This window comes from Bufo gargarizans, chromosome 11 (assembly GCF_014858855.1).
Source record: "Bufo gargarizans isolate SCDJY-AF-19 chromosome 11, ASM1485885v1, whole genome shotgun sequence".
Classification (NCBI taxonomy): domain Eukaryota; kingdom Metazoa; phylum Chordata; class Amphibia; order Anura; family Bufonidae; genus Bufo; species Bufo gargarizans.
Window position 1 is genome coordinate 41,877,928 of NC_058090.1, and position 23,082 is coordinate 41,901,009.

A 23,082-nucleotide genomic window follows, 5' to 3' on the forward strand; every position below is an offset into this window, starting at 1 on the left:
AAAATATATATAAAATTTTTTTCAGTATTAAAACACAAGAAAAACTTTACATATGTGGTATCACCGTAATCATATTGACCTGGAGAATGAAGAGCACAAGTCAGTTTTACCACATAGTAAACACCATAAAAAAAAAACATAGAACTGTGGCAGACTTGTTTTTTTTTTTTCCAATTCCACCCCATTTGGAAATTCTTTACTGCTTCCCACTACATCCTATGCAACATTAAATAGTGACATTAGAAAGTACAACTTGTCCTGCAAAGAACAAGCCTTCATACGGCTATGTGAATGGAAAAATTAAAAAGTTATGGCTGTGTAAAGGCAGGGAGAGAATAACGAAAATGCACAGATGGAAAATCGCCACGTCAGGAAATAAGTTTTAACATGGCTAAATGTGATGTAAATCAAACGGTAATTCTGTGCCATTTTTGCCTGACTCTTTTACTTTATGATTAACTTTTTTATAAGATGATTTCACATCCATCAGATCTCACAACATGATCATTGCAGACATTAACCCCTTAAGGACCAGGCTCCTTTTCACCTTAAGAACCAGGCCATTTTTTGCAAATCTGACCAGTGTCACTTTATGTGTGAATAACTTTAACCACTTCCCATCTGGGCCATTTGCCCCCTTCCTGACCAGGCCTAATTTTGCAAAACTGACATATCTCACTTTATGTGGTAATAACTTTGGAACGCCTTTATTTATCCAAGTCATTCAGAGATTGTTTTCTCGTGACACATTGTACTTCATGATAGTCATAAATTTGAGTCAAAATATTTCACCTTTATTTATGAAAACATCCCAAATTTACCCAAAAATTTGAAAAATTCGCAATTTTCTAAATTTCAATTTCTCTGCTTTTAAAACAGAAAGTGATACCTCATAAAATATTTATTATTTAACATTCCCCATATGTCTACTTTATGTTGGCATCATTTTGGAATTGTCATTTTATTTTTTTAGGACGTTAGAAGGCTTAGAAGTTTAGAAGAAATTCTTCAAATTTTTAAGAAAATTGCCAAAACCCACTTTATAAGGACCAGTTCAGGTCTGAAGTCACTTTGTGGGGCCTACATAGTGGATACCCCCATAAATGACCCCATTGTAGAAACTACACCCCTCAAGGTATTCAAAACCGATTTTACAAACTTTGTTAACCCTTTATGCGTTCCACAAGAATTAAAGGAAAATGAATAAATAAATTTCACTTTTTGGGCATATTTTCCATTTTAATCCAATTTTTTCTTTAACACATCGATGGTTAACAGCCAAACAAAACTCAATATTTATTACCCAGATTCTGCGGTTTACAGAAACACCCCACATGTGGTCATAAACTGCTGTATGGGCACACGGCAGGGCGCAGAAGAAAAGCAACTCTACATGGTTTTTAGATGCCATGTCCCATTTGAAGCCCCCTGATGCACCCTTACAGTAGAAACTCCCAAGAAGTGACCCCATTTTGGAAATTAGGGGATAAGGTGCCAGATTTATTAGTACTATTTTTGGGTACATATGATTTTTTGATCATTCATTATAACACTTTATGGGGCAAGGTGACCAAAAAATTGGTTGTTTTAGCACAGTTTCTATTTATTTATTTTTACAGCGTTCACCTGAGGGGTTCAGTCAAGTGACATTTTTATAGAGCAGATTGTTACGGACGTGGCGATACCTAATATGTATACTTTTTCTCATTTATTAAAGTTTTACACAATAATAGCATTTTTGAAACCCAAAAATTATGTTTTAATGTGTCCATGTTCTGATAGCTATATTTTGAAAAATTTGCAAATTTCCAAGTTTAAATTTCTCTACTTCTATAATACATAGTAATACCTCCAAAAATAGTTATTAATTTACATTCCCCATATGTCTACTTCATGTTTGGATCATTTTGGGAATGCCATTTTATTTTTTGGGGGACGTTGCAAGGCTTAGAAGTTTAGAAGCAAATCTTGAAATTTTCCAAAACCCACTTTTTTAAGGACCAGTTCAGGTCTGAACTTTGTGAGGCTTACATAATAGAAACCATCCAAAAATGATACCATTTTGGAAACTACACCCCTCAAGGTATTTAAAACTGATTTTACAAACTTTGTCAACCCTTTAGATGTTCCACAAGAATTATTGGCAAATGGAGATGAAATTTCAGAATTTAAATTTTTGGGAACATTTTCAATTTTAATCCATTTTTTCCAGTAACAAAGCAAGGGTTAACAGCCAAACAAAACTCAATATTTATTGCCCTGATCCTGTAGTTTATAGAAACACCCCATATGTGGTGGTAAACCACTGTACGGGCACACGGCAGGGCGTTGAGGGAAAGGTGTGCCGTGTGGTTTTTGGATGGTAGATTTTGCTGGACTGGTTTATTTACACCATGTCCCAATTGAAGCCCCTCTGATGCACCCCTAGAGTAGAAACTCTATAAAAGTTACCCCATTTTGGAAACTACGGGCTAAGGTGGCAGTTTTGTTGGGACTATTTTCAGGGTACATATGATTTTTGGTTGCTCTATATGACATTTTTGTGAGGCAAGGTTACAAAAAATTTTAATTCTGAAATGTCATCTCCATTTGCCAATAACTCTTGTGGAACACTAAAGGGTTAACAAAGTTAGTAAAATCTGTTTTGAATACCTTGAGGGGTGTAGTTTCTTAGATGGGGTCACTTTTATGGAGTTTCTACTCTAGGGGTGCATCAGGGGGGCTTCAAATGGGACATGGTGTCAAAATACCAGTCCAGCAAAACCTGCCTTCCAAAAACCATACGGCGCTCCTTTCCTTGTGCGCCCTGCCGTTTGGCCATACAGCATTTTACGACCACATATGGGGTGTTTCTGAGAATACAGAATCAGGGCAATAAATATAGAGTTTTGTTTTACTGTTAACCCTTGCTTTGTTAACGGAAAAAATGGATTAAAATGGAAAATTTGGCAAACAAATAGCTGTTTTGGCACCGTTTTGTTTAATTTTTTTTGACTGTGTACATTTGAGGGGTTAGGTCATGTGTTATTTTTATAGAGCAGATTCTTACGGACGCAGCAATACCTAATATGTCTACTTTTTTAAATTTATTTAGGTTTTACACTATAATATCTTTTAAACAAAAAATGTTGTAAGGTGTCAAAAAAATTAAATAAAAAGTGTAAAAAAAAAATATTATTTTTAGTGTCTTCAAAGTCAGCCGTATTTTTTTTTTGGGTGATTGTGTCCAAATAGAATAAAAATTGGGGAAGGGGATTATTAATTTAGTACTCCATGGAAGTGTGGTACTCCCTGAAGCAACCGTCAATGCAGAGGCTCGGATGATCGGGGCACGTGTCACACTGAGTGGTGGTGTCCTTCCGTATCCCCCTCCTGTGACACACTCTGCACTTTTTTGGGGACCACACCTGGAAAGTGTTGGCCATTGACGATCCGGGTGCCTCCAGTTCCCAAGGTACTCCGGCCTGCTCTTTCCCGATCAGAAAAGATCAGGGCCTTGAGGACTGCCTCATAGAACTGCAGGAATTTCCCTTTGTTGCTAGTGCTCCGGGACAGCACAAAAAAGTTGTACAAGGCAACCTGTACCAAGTAGACCGCAACTTTTTTGTACCATGCCCGGGTTTTGCGCATGGTGTTATATGGCTTGAGGACTTGATCAGAGAAATCAACTCCTCCCATATACCGATTGTAGTCCACGAAACAATCGGGCTTGAGGACCGTTGCCGCGGTACCTCGCACAGGGACAGGGGTGATGCTGTTACCGTGAATTGTGGACAGTACAAGGACATCCCTCTTGTCCTTATATCTGACCAGCAACAGGTTTCCACTGGTAAGGGCACGGGTCTCACCCCTGGGGATAGGTACCTGGAGGGGGTGGGTAGGGAGGCCAGCGTTGATTTTTCCGCACGGTCCCACAAGCGGACGTGGATCTGGCGGCGAGGGACTGGAACAAGGGGATACTAGTATAAAAGTTATCCACGTACAGGTGGTAACCCTTATCTAGCAGTGGGTGCATAAGGTCCCACACAAGTTTCCCGCTAACACCCAGAGTGGGGGGACATTCTGGGGGTTCAATACGGGAATCTAGCCCCTCGTACACACAAAACTTGTAAGTGTACCCTGAGGTACTCTCACAAAGTTTGTACAGCTTCACGCCATACCTCGCCCGCTTAGAGGGAACATACTGGCAGAAAATGAGTCTCCCCTTGAAAGCAATGAGGGACTCATCAACAACGACCTCCCTTCCAGGTACATAGGCCCCCAAAATTTGGCCCCGAAGTGATCGATGACCGGCCTGATTTTGTACAGGCGGTGATAGTCATAGGGGGGGCCGGGACATGCTGCATTATCTGCATAATGCAGGGATTTCCGAATGGCCTCAAAACGGGAACGTGTCATGGCCATACAGTAGAGTGGGGTCTGGTAGAGGACGTCCCCACTCCAGTACTGCCTGACACTGTTTTTTTTTACTAGGCCCATGTGCAGCACGAGGCCCCAAAATGTCCTCATCTCGCCTGCACTGACCGAAGTCCAGCCACCGGACCTAGCCAAAAAGAAGCCCGGGAGTTCAGCAATGAACTGTTGGGCGAACAAGTTTGTTTGCTCCACCATCAGGTTCACAAAGTGGTCACTGAAAAAAAAAAAAAGAAAAAAGTCATATTCAGTGAAGCCCACTGTAGGAATCTGGATTCCTGGTTGGCCCACAAAGTCAGGAATCACGGGCTCTAAATCCTCTGGGGTACACCGGACAAGTTCACCAGTAGGGGGCTCAGGTGGACTTATCTGGTGGGTCTGAAAACTAGCACAAGCCCCAGGGCGGCTCATACTAGTGTGGGCCACAGGGTCCCTGGCATGGCGGTCCCCTTGCTCCGCCTGGCGGCGTCTCCGCCGCCTTGGGGGAACATCATAATCACTAGATGATGAGGAGGACGCGGATGACAAGAAGAAAGTGGGGTCATCCTCATCCTCACTGGGGCTCTCTGAGCCGGAGGCAAGCAGGGCGTATGCCTCCTCAGCCAAGAACGTCTGGCGGGCCATAGGGGAGTGTGTGTGTAAAACTTTATTTAGTGTTCGTGTGTGTAGGGGGGACGGGTGTTCACATTCACTACCCTAACCCACCCTAAACCTAACAGATAAATAAATAAAACTAAATTTAAAAAAATGAAAGCCTCAAAAATTTGAAAACAAAAACAAAAAATGATTCAATCTCGCTGATCAGCGGTCCGAAGCTGATCAGCGATGGGGTGGGAGATGCGCTAACAGTGGTCAGACGCTAAGAGTGCCGGCCACAGTCCAGTGGCACGCATAAAAAAAAAAAAAAAAACGCTTGCGCACAAAAAAAATTGTGTGTGTGTGTGTGGGGGCAAGCTGCAGCACCCCTGGGGGGTCTAGGGTCGCACAGCTGAGTGTGCTGTGGACCCGAGGCACCCAATCAGGGTGAAGCCCAAAAAGTCTCCCTGCCTAATCTAATCTTTCCCTAAACCTGTCCCTGCAAACTTTGGTGGCTCACATGGGGGTGCAGGGCTCACTGATGGACGGACGGGCTCCTCTCTCCACGGAAGCAGTGTGGAGGAGGAGAGCAGAGCTGGGGGAAGTTAACCCCTGCCCGTACGTCAAGCCAATAGGATGCAATCCTCAGGATCTAAGGATGGTGATTGGTGGTGTATTATCACACCACCGATCACCATCCTATTTCGGGTCACCGGAGACCCGAATGACCCAGAAACGCATCAAACCGCAGGTCTAAAATGACCAGCGGTTTGCTGCGATCACCGATACGGGGGGGGGGGGGGGGGGTCACAGGACCCCCCTCGGCACTGTCACTGTGTCCTTAAGGACTCGGACATCAGGGCGTACAGGTACGCCGTGTGTCCGTAAGAGGTTAAAGGGGTTGTGTCACTTCAGCCAATGGCATTTATTATGTAGTGTAAGGTAATACAAGGCACTTTCTAATGTATTGTGATTGGCCATGTTGCTTCCTTTGTTTGCTGGATTCATTTTCCCATCACATTATACACTGCTCGTTTCCATAGATACAACCATCCTGCAATGCTGAAGTGGTGGCCGTGCTTGTACACTACAAAAGCACCAGCCTATGTGCGTTTCCGCGGTCTCGGCCACCAGAAAGACTGCTACTTTTTCTATAGTGTGCAAACACGGCCACCGCTGGTGGATTTCAGGGTGGTCGTAACCATAGAAAAATGTGATGGAAAAATGAATCAAGCCAGCAAAGGAGGCAATATGGACAATCACAATACATTAGAAAGTGCCTTAGGCCTCATGCACACGACCGTTGTTTCATTCCGTATCCGTTGTGCCGTTTTTCGTGATTTTCTGCGGACCCATTGACTTTCAATGGGTCCGTTGAAAACTCAGCTAATGCACCATTTGCCGTCCGTGATCCGTGGTTCCAGTTCGTCAAAAAAATATAACCTGTCCTATTATTTTCGCGGAAAACGGTTTTGCGGACCCATTCAAGTCAATGGGACCGCTTAAAAACGCGGAGGCACACAAGATTGTCATCCGCGTCCGTGTCCGTTTTTTTTCCTATTATTTGCATGGCAAACCTGTCTTTGACTTTTTTTTACTTTCCTTTATGTCTGGTGGTCCTCCAAAAATAAAGGAAGACACACGGAAACGGATCACGGAACAACGGAACCCCATTTTGCGGAACGGAACACAACAACGGTCGTGTGCATGAGGCCTTATAGTAACTTTCTCTACATGATAAATGCCATTTGCTGAAGTGAGACAACAGCCCCTTTAACGTCTGCGGCTGCCCCTATGTGAGGACCTTCATGCTAACATAATGTCATACAGGACTTTTATTACATGAACAACATGGTACAATATGGAGCAGAGAGGACATGCAAGAAAATCAGCAGAGTGTCTACAATCCGCTGTAGGTTCTTTCCTTAGCATATATGTGATGATAAATACTTCTTATGCTAAAAAAGACACGTGAATGCAGTTTGTGAAGCCCCATTGATGTGCATTGTACTTTGATGCAGGTTTTTGGTGTGGAATAAGCAATGTGTTGACCTCTTACGCCTGACTTGACGGAACTTTGCCAGCAGGTGGTGCCAGATATTAAGGTTCATCACGATGCAGATATTACACTGTGTTGTAGGGGCCATAAGTCTAACCTCTTTTACAGTTTTATCCTTTATCATCATTTTCAAGTTTTTAACTTTTTTTTTCTGAATATGTCTAGTTAACGCAATCTTGGATTACGTCAGTTCTAAACACTATGGGGCACATTTATTAAGAGGTGCCGGCCTCCTCATAATCTTCGGCGGATCCTCCGCCAGTTCTAAATGTAAGACGGCTTCTGAGTTGTCTTACACTTAGACCTTTTTCTACGCCTGGAAAATGGTAAATCAGACAGGCCTGCCGGCCCTTCCCCACCCCCGGAAAAATTGCTGAAATCCTAATATAGGCGTATTTCAGTATAATAAATGATCCCCTATATGCAGACAATCTCACCTCTCTGTACTTTCCATGCAGTGAAAAATACAGTATCCCCTTCACATACACCATGATTGAATGGGCAGTTCTTGTCTATGGGTCCAGCCCTGCAGACATAACAAGTGTCATAAAGAATGGAACTGTGGCGTACACCATTATGTACACAATTAATGAATGTATGTGCACTATAGCTGTCACTGTTTTTGGTTCTATGATTTTGTCAGTGTATGGCACTATATGGTTACTGTATAGCTCTGTGGGCACTGCACTGTATTACATAGGTACTGCGTCTCCCTTCCCAGGCCTGCAGCCTATCAGAGGCCGGTGCAGGCGGCACAATGACGTCATCCCTCCGCCTGAGCTGTACAGCGCCGGACACAGGCCGGAAGAGGCCTGCATCGCATCGCTGCCAGCCTGATGGAGGTAAGTATAAGTGTTTTTTGTTTTTTTTTATATGGTACTACTACTGGCACATGATTGGGGGGCATCTATGGGGGCACCTTTTACTGGCACATGATTTGGGGGCACCTGTTACTGGCACGTGATTGGGGGGTATCTATGGGGGAGCCTGTTACTGGCACATGATTGGGGGGTATCTATGGGGGCACTTGTTACTGGCACATGATTTGGGGGCATCTATGGGGGCACTTGTTACTGGCACATGATTGGGGGCATCTAGGTTGGCACTTGTTACTGGCACATGATTGGGGGCAGCATCTATGGGGGTACTTGTTACTGGCACATGATTGGGGGCATCTATGGGGTTACTTGTTATTGGCACATGATTGGAGGCATCTATAGGAATTTTATGGGCATCTACATGAGGCTGATGGGGGCCTGATCTGAGGCTAATGGAGGTTGAGGGGGTCTGATAAGGGTCCAGGGAGAGGAGAGTCCTTGATCTACAGAGTGGCAGTCCAGAGAAAGTGAGGTAAGTTTATTTATTTATTTTTTATGTCTGATCGGGGTCTGATCTGAGGTTGATGTAGGCTTGAGGGGGTCTGATCTGAGGTCTGATGGAACTTGGGTTCTGATTTTTAGGGTCTGATCTGGGATCTGATGAGGATTGAGGTGTGAGGAAAAATATTTTTTCTTTCTTATTTTCCTCCTCTAAGTTCGAAAAATACTGTATGTGAAATTCTAATAAAGCTTTAGGTCAAATTTAATAGAAAATATAGAAAATTCTAAAGGATTCACAAACTTTCAAGCAAACAACTTTTCAGTTTTTTTAAGTGCTCAGATGCTGCAGTTGGTATTATTGCTTTTGGCATCTGAGAAATTTAAGAGACTGGGTTTAAAGTTACCTCTGATCCCGGTCACTGCGGGCAGGTGACAGCTGCATAACACAGCTGGCAACCACCACATAAATTCCGCATTTTTCAGACTATAAAATGCACTTTTTCTTCTGAGTACAGCATCAGGACATGGTGGTCTGATACAGGGGTCTAATGGTGCTTGGGGGTCTGATCTGAGGTCTGATGAAGCTTGGGTGTCTAATTTGAAAAAGAATGGTGGTCTGATACATAGGTCTGATGGGGGTTTGATCTGAGGTCTGAGGAGGAATAGAGTCCTGATCCAAGGTCTAAGAAGAAATAGGAGTCTGATATAGAGGTCTGATGGAGCTTGGAGGTCTAATTTGAGGTCTGAGCAGGAATGGGAGTCTGATCTGAAGTCTAAGAAGAAATAGGAGTCTGACACGGAGGTCTGATGGAGCTTGGGGGTCTGATCAAAAATATTTTGTTTCTTATTTTCCTTCTCTGTATCCTAGGCAGGGGCATCGCAAGGTTAAAACATTCGGGGCCTGGGTCCTTGATGTTTTGTCCCAGGCCCCGAATGTCCTGCCTTCCAGCTAGATACAACTGTATTGCCATCCTCAGGACTAATGTCACTGGAAGAGCTGAAGGACCAGTGATGACATCACAGGTCATGTGATCAGTTCTAAATGCAGTAGCTGGAAAAGACCTGCGATGATGTCACCATCATGTGACCAGTGCAGGAGAGGACAGCAGTGAAGAGAAGTCCTGGGAAGAAGCTGTGGTGATGTCTGCTACATTAGGAGAGGTAAGTGAAGGGAGAGGCAGAGCAATGCTGGGAGTTGTAGTTATTTAACTGGGATTGTATGTTAGGGCTGAAGGTAGGAAAGTTATTTACATGGGACTGTGTGTTTGAGGTGGCTGAGAAGGAGATCATGTTATTTACATGGGACTGTATGTTAAGAGCGTGATGTTATTTAAATGGGACTGCATGTTGGAGATAGCTGGGGCAGGGTGATGTTATTTAAATGGGACTACAGTGCTGCCAATAATTATTCATACCCCTGGCAAATTTTGACTTAAAGTTACTTTTATTCAACCAGCAAGTAATTTTTTGATGGGAAATGACATAGGTGTCTCCGAAAAGATAATAAGACGATGTACAAGAGGCATCATGGTGGGGAAAAAAAAAAACATTTCTCAGCTTTTATTTACATTTGAGCAAACAATACAAGATGTTCCGCACTGTGAAAAATCTCAGAGGACGTTGTCGGAAGCCAAAAGTAACACCTGTGGTGGCCAGGAGGATAGTTAGAGAGGTGAAAAAGAATCCAAGGATCACCACCAAGTCCATCCTGGTGAATCTGGGCTCTGCTGGTGGCAATGTCTCAAGGCAGACAATCCAACAGACACTGCACAATGCAGACCAAGGAGGACGCCACTTCTCCAGATAAGGCACACAAAAGCTCGCTTGGCCTTTGCAAAAGCTCATCTGGACAAAGAAGGAGACTTCTGGTCTTCTGTGTTATGGTCAGATTAAACAAAAATTTATTTGTTTGGTCACAATGATGTTTCCTTCATTTGGCGTAAAAAAGGAGAAGCCTTCAACCCAAAGAACACCATCCCCACTGTCAAACATGGTGGTGGGAACCTAATGCTTTGGGGGTGTTTTTCAGCCAATGGACCAGGGAACCTAATCACAGTAAACGGCACCATGAAAAAAGAGCAATACATGAGGATTCTCAACGACATCGTCAGGCAGTCTGCAGAGAAACTTGGCCTTGGGCACCAGTGGACATTTCAGCATGACAATGACCCAAAACACACAGCAAAAGTGGTGAAGAAATGGTTAGCAGACAACAACATTAACGTTTTGGAGTGGCCCAGCCAGAGTCCAGACTGGAATCCAATTGAGAATCTGTGGAGGGAGCTAAACATCAGGGTGATGGCAAGAAGACCCTCCAACCTGAAAGATTTGGAGCTCATTGCTAAAGCTGAATGGGCAAAAATACCTGTGGAGACCTGCAGAAAGCTGGTCTGCAATTATAGGAAGCGTTTGATTGCTGTAATAGCCAATAAAGGCTTTTCTATTGATTATTGAGAAGGGTATGAATAAAAAAAACTTTTTTTTAAATATATGCACATGTTTTTATGTACCTGCTCCTGGTGAAGGGGTTTGCACACCCCGAAACGCGTTGAGCTGTATGTCCACATTAAAGAAGCCAAAGTCTTCATCAATAATACTGAAGTGAAGCCTTTCCTTCCACACTGGGCAACCATCAGCATCTGAGATTCTACAGGCGATCCTGGCTTGGGGGGTTGTTGGTCCTTGCTAGTGTCTTGAGTTTATCCAGCGGGCCACCCCCCTGTGAAGTGAGTTATTTTATTATTAATAATTTTCATCATATACCTAGCATTTTTCGCATACTACAGTATATATACATGAATCCAATGTGATTATTGTCTACCAGCGACTCTCACAGTTGTGGATCCAATAGGGGGTTAATCGCTTGGTTTACCAATACCCATAGTTTTTGGGTAACCCTTTCTCATGGTTGTCACCTCACAGCACTAAACCGCCAGCCAACACTCTCTAGATCACCCTGCTGGCCTATTTGATTCTTTTCTGAAACATTTTGAGATTTGGCGCTTCTTATGGGGGTCAACTTTTTTTAAATAGTCTTATTAGACCTTTATAGTCACCACCACTCACCTTTTATCTACACGCTGATCCCTTTCAGCGTAGCTACCCCTCTAGCTGCCTTCCCCTTTTTGTACTTCACCATCTCGCTGTTATTCTTCCTTTTTTCCTACCCTCTACCCGCTGGCGCCTCCAGTTTTATCCTATCTCTTCCACTAGATTTGATTAACCCTCACTTTTTTCCTACCCTCCATTCGCTGGCGCCTCCAGTTTTATCCTATCTCTTCCACTAGATTTGATCAACCCTCACTTTTTTCCTTTTCTTTATACATATATAGTATCTATATATGACACATACAAGTTTAGTTGTGGAATCGCCGCTGTTTTGAGGTAACATCCATGGTGGAAGAAGCCTGCCACTTGTGGATTTAAACTTATGAAAATTGTTTTTTGGCCACTCTTCTCAGAAAAGTGGTAAATCACAGCTCCAAGTGCACCCTATTGATGAATCTGGTGCACAATTATGGAGGTGAGACTTGTAGAGCGCGCTGGTGTTAGTAAATCCCACCTCTGGGACCCAATTTTTTAGATAAGTAACATAGTATGTGAGGCCGAAAAAAAAAATAATCTGTTCGGCCTGTTAGGCTACTTTCACACTTGAGGCTACATCACGGCCTCAGGACACACCGCGGCGGTTCAGGAGAAGGACGCGACTGTAAAAAGGCTATCCTCTCAACATTGCCTCCATATCATGAGGCAAGAACGGTGCCCTGATACATAAGCGGAGCCTGGACAATAGGTTACCGCTCTAAGGTATCAATTGTGTCAATCATTGCCAAGTACAACTGTGTTGACTATTATACCAAGACCGACACTATATGTTTGTATACTGTATTGCCCCTTTATGTGTGCCTATATGCCCCTGACGAGTTTTTACGAAACATGCATGTAGGGATTAGCTACACTAGGGCACAATAGGGCCAAGTAGCAATAAGGGCAAGGTTCCGGACGGGGTCGTTCTTATTAGAACGGGTGCTCCGTGGTTAGGACGTTAGGGCCGTGATAGTACCCATATATCAGGGCTGTCTAGGTACCTTTAATGCACTAATACCCCCGCCCAGCCCTAATTGCTTTATTTTGTAGCTTATCAATTGCTATCTGAACATCAACAGTGACCAGAGGACCCTGGCCTATAGACGGTGGGACCTCCGGTTATTTAAGGTTGCTGCCGTACACCAACCACTCCAAAGGTAAGGTGCGGCTGTGCACCACATTATTATTTGTGTATCCCGAGTGTTATCACTTTTTCTATATCTAAATTAAACACACAGGGACCGTATTCTATATATAACTAATAAAAGTTAAATTTTAACCATAAATCACCACTCCTATTCTATGTACTTAAGTTAAAAACTCTGGTGATATAAATCATCAATTAAACATATAGCTCCTCCCAGCTTCAAATACTTTCACACTTGCGTTCAGAATGGATCCGTCTGCATTATATTGTTAAACATTTTCTAAGTGTGAAAGTAGCCTCAGACGGATCCGTCCAGACTTTACATTGAAAGTCAATGGGGGACGGATCTGTTTGAAGATTTAGCCATAGTGTGTCATCTTCAAACGGATCCGTCCCCATTGACTTACATTGTAAGTCTGGACGGATCCGCGCGCCTCCGCTCGGCCAGGCGGACACCCGAACGCTGCAAGCAGCATTCAGGTGTCCGCCTGCTGAGCGGAGCGGAGGCTGAACGCCGCCAGACTGATGCATTCTGAGCGGATCCGCATCCACTCCGAATGCATTAGGGCTGGACGGAAGCATTCGGGTCCGCTCGTGAGCCCCTTCAAACGGAACTCGCAAGCGGACACCCGAACGCTAGTGTGAAAGTAGCCTTATCCTGCAAGTTGATCCAGAGGAAGGCAATAAAAAATTCCTTCCCGACTCCAATCAGGCAATCAGAATAACTCCCTGGATCAACGACCCCTCTCTAGTAGCTATAGCCTGTAATATTATTACGCTCCAGAAATACATCCAGGCCCCTCTTGAACTCTTTTAGTGAACTCGCCATCACCACCTCCTCAGGCAGAGAGTTCCATAGTCTCACTGCTCTTACCGTAAAGAATCCTCTTCTATGTTTGTGTACAAACCTTCTTTCCTCCAGACGCAGAGGATGTCCCCTCGTCACAGTCACAGTCCTGGGGATAAATAGATGATGGGAGAGATCTCTGTACTGACCCCTGATATATTTATACATATTAATTAGATCTCCCCTCAGTCGTCTTTTTTCTAAAGTGAATAACCCTAATTTTGATAATCTTTCAGGATACTGTAGTCCCCCTATTCCAGTTATTACTTTAGTTGCCCTCCTCTGGACCCTCTCCAGCTCTGCTATGTCTGCCTTGTTCACAGGAGCCCAGAACTGTGCACAGTACTCCATGTGTGGTCTGACTAGTGATTTGTAAAGTGGTAGGACTATGTTCTCATCACGGGCATCTATGCCCCTTCTGATGCAACCCATTATCTTATTGGCCTTGGCAGCAGCTGTCTGACACTGGTTTTTACAGCTTAGTTTGCTGTTTATTAAAATTCCTAGGTCCTTTTCCATGTCAGTGTTACCCAGTGTTTTACCATTTAGTATGTACGGGTGACTTGCATTATTCCTTCCCATGTGCATAACCTTACATTTGTCAGTGTTAAACCTCATCTGCCACTTCTCTGCCCAAGCCTCCAATCTATCCAGACACAGGACAAATTCACGGCTATGCGCTTGCTCAGCTATTTTCATCAGTCGCATATTAGTAACTGATGGACCAGCGCAGGCGCGGCCACCTCTCCATTCATGGAGGTGCGAGATGTGGCCCCCGTGCTCCAGACAGGTGCAGGTCCCCGCTCTAGGAAATTTATCGCATATCCTGTGGATATGTCATGAATGTCCAGATCAATCCCTTTAAATGAACGTAGATAAATGACCGCTGTAGTGTGATTGGTTGCTATGGTAACAAAGAGTTTTCTATTTGTCAGTTTAGGTAATGAAGGTCCAATATGCGTACTACCGGAGCGCGTCCCTCAGGCAGAAGAGCCGGATTCCGACGCAAATCAGAGGAAACTACATTTCCCGACAAGCACTCGCACGCATGCGCAGTTGGATTGTGACGCTTCTCCCAGGTAACCGCAATCTCCATACAATTTAGGCATTCGCTAGGAGTGCCGGGGGGAAGGGCTTGCTGTGGGCGTGTCGCTACAGAGCTTCGCCCCCACGTGATTGACAGCGCCTCCTCTCTTTCACTCTGCCATCATTTCCCCTCGTGACCAATTAGAGCCAGGAAATCAGTTGCGAGGGGCGGAGACGTGTGTCAGGAGGAGGCGTGGTAGCGCCCAGCATGCTAGGTTTTGTCTTGCTTGTGTTGGTAGGGTAGCTTGTGACGTCGTGGTGCTGCAGTGATGGAGAGTGGGGGGAGCAGCCGGTGACCGTGGGGGGGTTAGTGGCGGCGGCGAGGCTCGGGACTGACGGGTAACGGTTCGTCTGTCACCAGTATGGCTGTGCATCACGTTACTGTTACCGGTGGATAGAGGTGACCTAAAGATCTCTTTTTATATTGAACGTGGAGAACCCCCCCTATTTCCTACATGAGTGGAAGGGTATGCAGAATGTCAGCCCTGGGCTCCAGATTGTACCATTGAGGTAAGAGGGGGTGCTGGTGGGCATTGGGTAGTGTGGTGTATGTGTGACCCTGCAGTGTGGTACATGGTGACAGAGGCTCCTCAGCATCTATGTGGACCATGAATCCTGTGTGTACTACCTGTCTGTACACAGCACTGCCCCATTCACACTTCATTGTGTCTCACACACAATATTAATATCACATGCTAATTTTTTCACATATATTCATTAGAAGGGGCTCATTAACACGATCGGACCAAAAGTGACAGATCATGTTGTCAATCGCGCTGTGTCAGTGGGCATATTGTATCTGTCAGATGTCTGGCTCGTAGTGATCGTCGCCCGCATCATTGACCAGAGTTCCTTCTTATCTGCCCTTAATTTCCATCTTGTGTTTTGTTCTTATTATAAAATATTATAAATAAAATTAAAAAAAAGAAGAATTTACTAGAAAATCTCTCTCAAATTCCTAAGAATTCATTATTGGGTGATGGGGGTAATAGACGCCCAAATCCTCAGGTGCAACCCCGGCGAGGTGTAGAAGAGGGGGACGCAAAAAATGTGATCCGCCTGTATACACACATAGTAGGGAGGGGCCCACCAATCTGCCATTTCTTTATTGTACCGGCAGCTCTGCCCCTCCTCCCCTGTCATTACTGAACGCGACATTAGTCAGGGGCCCCCATGGAGAAGAGAATCCCTATGGTAAAGCCAGGCTTTTCTTCTTTTTTTCAATGGAGACCTTCTTGTCCGATAATGCCGGGTTTGATCGCATCCAATTTCTCAGCATTCTGCTATTGTCCCCCACAGTGCGCGGTTGTAAAATGGGAATTTATTTTCTGCTTCTTAGAACGGTATTTGTTCTTTCAAATCCTATTTCCCCCGATATCATTCAGGCTACTTTCACACTGGCGTTTTGGCTTTCCGTTTGTGAGATCCGTCTTGGGCTCTCACAGGCGGTCCAAAGCGGATCAGTTTTGCCCTTAATGCATTCTGAATGGAAAAGGATCCGCTTAGAATAGAGGCAATATAAGTCTTAGGGCAGCAATGCTGGGGGTTGTAGTTGGGCTTTTGATTTTTCACCTGTAGTGTGTGTCTCTGTCTGTCTCTCTCGCTCTCTCTCTCAAAATATATATATATGTGTGTATATAGTGTGTGTGTGTATATGTTATATGGCACCAACATATTCCGCAGCGCTTTACATACAATCAGGGGGTTTAAGTACAAACAGTCATAAATGACATAGCAGAAAACAGGTCAACAATTTATAGGGGTTATCAAACCCCTAAAATGCCCAGGCCCCTCATACAGGTTATACTTACCCCACTCCCCGGCACCCGCGTTACTCCTGATACCCGCCATGCTAGGAAAGATTTCCGTTTTCAAGTTTGGCGTACAAGATTCGAGTTATCTAAGAATTCCGTTATGGATTCCGCTACCACGGACAATAACTTATGGTCCGTGGTAGCGGAATCCATAACGAAATTCTTAGATAACCCGAACCTTGTACGCCGAACTTGAAAACAGAATTTCGCTCAACACTACCTGCTACGTAAGTATAACCTGTATGAGGGGCCCGGGCATTTTGGGGGGCATTATAGGGGTTGGATAACCCCTTTAAAACAAGAGGAATGAGGGCCCTGCTCGCAAGAGCTTGCAATCTGATAGGGGTGACACAAAAGGTGCGTGTGTGTGTGTGTGTGTGTGTGTGTATATATATACAGGTCCTTCTCAAAAAATTAGCATATTGTGATAAAGTTCATTATTTTCTGTAATGTACTGATAAACATTAGACTTTCATATATTTTAGATTCATTACACACCAACTGAAGTAGTTCAAGCCTTTTATTGTTTTAATATTGATGATTTTGGCATACAGCTCATGAAAACCCAAATTTCCTATCTCAAAAAATTTGCATATTTCATCCGACCATAAAAGAAAAGTGTTTTTAATACAAAAAAGTAAACCTTCAAATGATTATGTTCAGTTATGCACTCAATACTTGGTCGGGAATCCTTTTGCAGAAATGACTGCTTCAATGTGGCGTGGCATGGAGGCAATCAGCCTGTGGCACTGCTGAGGTGTTATGGAGGCCCAGGATGCTTCGATAGCGGCCTTAAGCTCATCCAGAGTGTTGGGTCTTGCGTCTCTCAACTTTCTCTTCCCAATATCCCACAGATTCTCTATGGGGTTCAGGTCAGGAGAGTTGGCAGGCCAATTGAGCACAGTAATACCATGGTCAGTAAACCATTTACCAGTGGTTTTGGCACTGTGAGCAGGTGCCAGGTCGTGCTGAAAAATGAAATCATCTCCATAAAGCTTTTCAGCAGATGGAAGCATGAAGTGCTCCAAAATCTCCTGATAGCTAGCTGCATTGACCCTGCCCTTGATAAAACACAGTGGACCAACACCAGCAGCTGACATGGCACCCCAGACCATCACTGTGGGGACTTGACACTGGACTTCAGGCATTTTGGCATTTCCCTCTCCCCAGTCTTCCTCCAGACTCTGGCACCTTGATTTCCGAATGACATGCAACAGTCCAGTGCTGCTTCTCTGTAGCCCAGGTCAGGCGCTTCTGCCGCTGTTTCTGGTTCAAAAGTGGCTTGACCTGGGGAATGCGGCACCTGTAGCCCATTTCCTGCACACGCCTGTACACGGTGGCTCTGGATGTTTCTACTCCAGACTCAGTCCACAGCTTCCGCAGGTCCCCCAAGGTCTGGAATCGGTCCTTCTTCACAATCTTCCTCAGGGTCCGGTCACCTCTTCTCGTTGTGCAGCGTTTTCTGCCACACTTTTTCCTTCCCACAGACTTCCCACTGAGGTGCCTTGATACAGCACTCTGGGAACAGCCTATTCCTTCAGACATTTCTTTCTGTGTCTTACCCTCTTGCTTGAGGGTGTCAATGATCGCCTTCTGGACAGCAGTCAGGTCGGCAGTCTTACCCATGATTGCGGTTTTCAGTAATGAACCAGGCTGGGAGTTTTTAAAAGCCTCAGGAATCTTTTGCAGGTGTTTAGAGTTAATTAGTTGATTCAGATGATTAGGTTAATAGCTCGTTTTAGAGAACCTTTTCATGATATGCTAATTTTTTTAGATAGGAATTTGGGGTTTTCATGAGCTGTATGCCAAAATCATCAATATTAAAACAATAAAAGACTTGAACTACTTCAGTTGGTGTGTAATGAATCTAAAATATATGAAAGTTTAATGTTTATCAGTACATTACAGAAAATAATGAACTTTATCACAATATGCTAATTTTTTGAGAAGGACCTGTATATATATATGTGTAATCTACTGTACTGTATATCTAATACCTTATAGATGCGGATGCTGCCGGCCGGTGTATGTAGCTTCCCTTTTCTCCAGTGCAGCAGACTTTCCCAACACGTTAGATAGCCATCCCCTCCTCATTGCGGAGTAGAATTAACCCCTTGATTTCTCTGCATGCAGGAAGTACATACCCATCGGGGCTGCGCTCCTGGAAGGTTGCACCATGTGCACTTGAAGGCTGGTTCCATCAGGGAAGAGCTCTGCGGTGGGGGAGCCATGCTGTTATTCCTGAGCAGCTAACCTTCTGGGTGTGTGCGAGGGATGACGCGCCACTTTCACTACACATGCCTCGGTCGCTCCGCTCTTTCTTCTTGTGTTAAAAAAAAAAATCATTGCTAGATGTCAATTTAGGGCCTTTTACTAATCGGGTTAGATGACGGGACCAGACGTAGACTGCTGTATATCCAAATCAGTGGTGTATATAGAGAAGTAAGGGCCCCATAGCAAGGATCAAACCAGGCCCCCAGACAGGACAGAAGGGTTTCTGCCTAAACCCTTTTCAATGATCCTTGGGCCATTTTTTCCACCGCCTCATTTGCTAAAAGTTGTTCCTTTAGGCCTCTTCCACACGGCCGTAGTGCTCCCGTGGCCGTATCGCAATACACGGGGCATCGGCCGTGTGCATTTTGCATCACGGATGCAGACCCATTCACTTGAAGGGGTCCGTAAATCCGGAGATGTGGTGCGGAAGGGAACCCTATGGAAGCACTACGGAGTGCTTCCGTGGGATTCCGATCCGTGCTTCCATTCCGCAAAAAAATAGAACTTGTTCTATCTTTTTGCGGTACGGACGGATCACGGACCCATTCAAGTTGAATGGGACTGGATCCATCCCGGCCACCGCATGGACATTGCCCGTGCATTGGGGACCGAAAATTGCGGTCTCCAATGCACGGAACGGAACCAATACGTTTGTGTGAAAGAGGCCTTAGACGAGGGTAGAGTCCTGGCCAAGTTTTCACCTCCAGTAGAAGAGGAGATAATCCTAACTAAGACCGGGCCCCCTCTTACCCTGGGCCCCATAGCAGTCGCATGGTCTGCCGCGATGGTAGTTACGCCCATGATCCAAATGAACTTTTTACAGTTAATTTTTTTTGCACAATTCTTTAAATTATAAAAAATAAAATAGAAGCTGAATAGATTAGAAAAATAGTCATTTCCAGTTCACTCACTTTTTGGAAATGGTTTACCCTATTTTTCTAAATATGTTTTATTAGCATGGTGTTTTGTGATTTTTATTTTTTATTTTTTTTAGGTGAAAATAGAAAGATGCCCATGACCCTTTCTTTTCATATCTTGTTTTGGAGACTGCATGGCAGGGTAAATGCTTGTTCGTTCCATAACGCAGCCCTGGAGGCTGGAGATGTTAGGCGATGTGAGTCAGATTTCTGCAGACGGTGCTGCTCGTTGTGATTTTTCACAAGCCCCGGTATTATGTAACACGTCCAGTATATATCCACCCACCTTGTAGATGCGTAGTATAGTAACAGCATAGAGCATCTTGTGTGGTAAGATTCCTAGTGATGAGAAGCCTGAAGATTGAAGATGGTCTTTCTATGCGATTTCCAAGTTTCGGTCTCTAGTTACTTAAAGGGAACCTGTCACTTGGATTTTGGGAATAGAGCTGAGGACATGGGCTGCTAGATGGCCGCTAGCACATCCGCAATATCCAGTCCCCATAGCTCTGTGTGCTTTTATTGTGTCAAAAAAACGATTTGATAGATATGCAAATTAACCTGAGATGAGTCCTGTCCCTGAGATGAGCCCAGTACCGCCCCTGCATCCCCCGAATTTCCTCATTGCTTCTTCACGCTGGACAAAAAAGTATACGTTAAAGGGGTTGTTTCACTTCAGCAAATGGCATTTATCATGTAGAGAAAGTTAATACAAGGCGCTTACTAATGCATTGTGATTGTCCATATTGCTTCCTTTGCTGGCTGGATTTATTTTTCCATCACATTAAACACTGCTCGTTTCCATAGTTACAACCACCCTGCGATCCATCAACGGTGGTCGTGCTTGCACACTATAGGAAAAAGCACCAGCCTATGTGCTCTCCCACTGTCCCGGCCACCAAATAGGCTGGCCCTTTTTCCTATAGTGTGCAAGCACGCCCACCGCTGATGGATTGCCTGGAAACAAGCAGTGTATAATCAGTGATGGCCAGTTCGCAGTGTTCGCCAACGAACACATGCGGGCTGCCATCTTGACTCACAAGTCCAGCAATGCACAGGTAAGCCCTTGCCTGTGCCTGTGTCGGGAGCCGATCTGAAACAAATGTGGTCACCGGGAGCAGGCAATTCCGAGAACAGCATGATGAAGGCCCCTGGCGGCTGTTCTCGGAACTGCCTGCTCCCAGTGTCCGCATTTGTTTCAGACCGGCTCCCGACACAGGCACAGGTAAGGGCTTACCTGTGCATCGCTGGACTTGTGATTCAAGATGGCAGCCCGCATGTGTTCGTAGGCGAACACTGCGAACTGGCCCATCACTGTGTATAATGTGATGGAAAAATGAATCCAGCCAGCAAAGGAGGCAATATGGACAATCACAATACATTAGTAAGTGCCTCTTATTAACTTTCTCTACATGATTAATGCAATTTGCTGAAGTGAGACAACCCCTTTAAACGGACTCCTCAGACTCGTGCCATACAGTGGCATCCGTTCACCATAGAGTTACATTGTAAAAAAAAAAAGTATGCGTTTTTTTTTTTTTTTTACCGGACTCTGCAGGATATAAGAACGTGGTGTGCTGTGTTTTTGTATCCTTTTTTTAATTTTATTTTTAATGTATACGTCAAACGGGATGTGAACCTACACTTAGATCAGTGGGGGTCTGAATGCTGAGACCCCCACTGATTACAAGAATGGAGGCATTCAGAGTCCCCTATTTGAAACATGCATAATACCGCGCTGTTGGAAACATGTTTGGGGTCTGCATTGATGGCTGCATGGTATGAGTAAGAAGTGTGGGCAAGAATTTTGGTGGCATCTGATGTGGCTATGGAAACCACGGCAGAGCCTGACCTACCACAAAGTGATAAATTGCCAGAGGCAGCCAGCTGTGCCTACACGCTCCATTCACATTTGGGCATAACACAGTCTTGGGCTCTGTTCGTACTTGTGTTATAGGCTCCTACAGTAGAGTCTGTTGGCTGGTTGTTTCTGGCATGTGATATTACAAGCTGCAACCACTATGGAAGTGGGAACAGAGGCCTAGATGTCCGCTTCCCCCATGCAGCTAAGCGGAAAATCATGGTGACATCCATGGCTGCTGCCAAGATTTGGGAGTTGTCATCTTAATTCAGCCTTCACATCATCTAAAGTGACTGCCCCACTGGACAATAAAATGCAATATGGTGCAGCACTCTATACATTCCACTTTTTGGGGTTGTAATGCCCAAACGAGTTGGGTTACTCCCCAATCTTTAATCCAGAATTTTATTCTGAAAAATGTGCAACAGCATGCTGCAGCACTGCAAGGGTTAAAGGGGTTGTCTCACCTCAGGCATTGGGGGCATATCGCTAGGATTTTCCCCCAATGTCGGATAGGTGTGGGTCCCACCTTTGGGACACGCATCTATCTTTAGAATGGAGCCCACAAAGTGAAGGAGGGGTGCACCACGCATGCGCGGCAGTCCTCTATTCACTCCTATGGCAGCCCCAAGGAAGTGAATGGGAAGCGCACTGCAGCCGCCGCTCCATTCACTTCTATGCGGCTGACGGAAATAGCCGAGCCAGCTCTCAGCTATTGTCGGCGCTCCCATAGGAGTGAATGGAGGGTGGCCGCCCTTGTGCGGTGTGCCCTTCCTCAATTTGTGGGCTCCGTTCTAAAGACAGGTGCGGGTTCCAGAGGTGGGACCTGCACCTATCAGACATTGGGGGCATATCCTAATAATATGCTCCGAATGTTTGAGGTTAGACCTTTTCTTTAATTTCTTTAAATTTTTTTTGTTCTGTGTTCAGCTGTTTGACTAATGAGCACATCAGCCCTCCTCTATATGCTGGGCTGTTTGTTCTACTCCTTGCCTGAGCAATAGATTCCTTTTGGTTTCATTTGCTTGCTAGGCCCTGCAAAAGAGCTATAATCCATCTGTACCGATTTCTTCCTGGATCCTGACAGTTCACCGTACATACCCTGAGCTACCTGCATTTTTTAAAAAAAGATGGCATGCTATATGTGCCATTTATGTGGCACTGTTAATTTTTTTTCGCATTTTTCATTTTTTGCATTGAAAAATGCAGAATCCAAATGTTTGTCATTAGTAAAATATAAAGCGCCATACAAACATGGGAAAACTGCACACATTCCGCAACACGTGCAGGTGGGCTAAAGGTTGTTTCTGATGTCCCCATACTTTATACTTCCACGTCTTCCATGTTTTATTGTTGTACTCGGCATAATGATTCCCTAATAAAATGATCTTTCTATGAATATTACAATTGATTACAATCATTATTCTTCTCTGTCGCCCGCCTACTGCAACGCTTGTTGCTAGGCAATGACCAGAACATATTAGTCCCATGTTCAGCAAATACAGCGTGTGAGAAAGGAAAAAAAATCATTAGGGAGCCGGACTCCTCCAGACTTGTTTTATATGGCATTTACTGGTAAATACAAGTTTAGGAGATGAGACTGATGAGTTGAAGTTACAAAGATAAAGCTTTGGCGGATTTCATCACTGAATTCTTACAGTGGTAGAAATGTGAAGACAAAGCAT

The 23,082-nt window shown here is 44.6% G+C and overlaps 2 protein-coding genes across 2 annotated transcripts in view; one reads left to right on the forward strand and one right to left on the reverse strand.

The window, feature by feature from the left end:
- The window catches only part of LOC122922196 (photoreceptor outer segment membrane glycoprotein 2-like), a 39,272-nt gene extending 28,326 nt beyond the window's left edge, over positions 1-10,946 (reverse strand). Inside the window, exon 1 of the mRNA XM_044272718.1 lies at positions 10,878-10,946. The gene's annotated coding sequence lies outside the window, so the exon portion shown is untranslated. The remainder of the gene's footprint in view (positions 1-10,877) is intronic.
- Positions 10,947-14,773: 3,827 nt separating this feature from the next.
- The window catches only part of TTBK2 (tau tubulin kinase 2), a 100,865-nt gene continuing 92,556 nt past the window's right edge, over positions 14,774-23,082 (forward strand). The window contains 1 exon segment of the mRNA XM_044272173.1: positions 14,774-15,044. The gene's annotated coding sequence lies outside the window, so the exon portion shown is untranslated.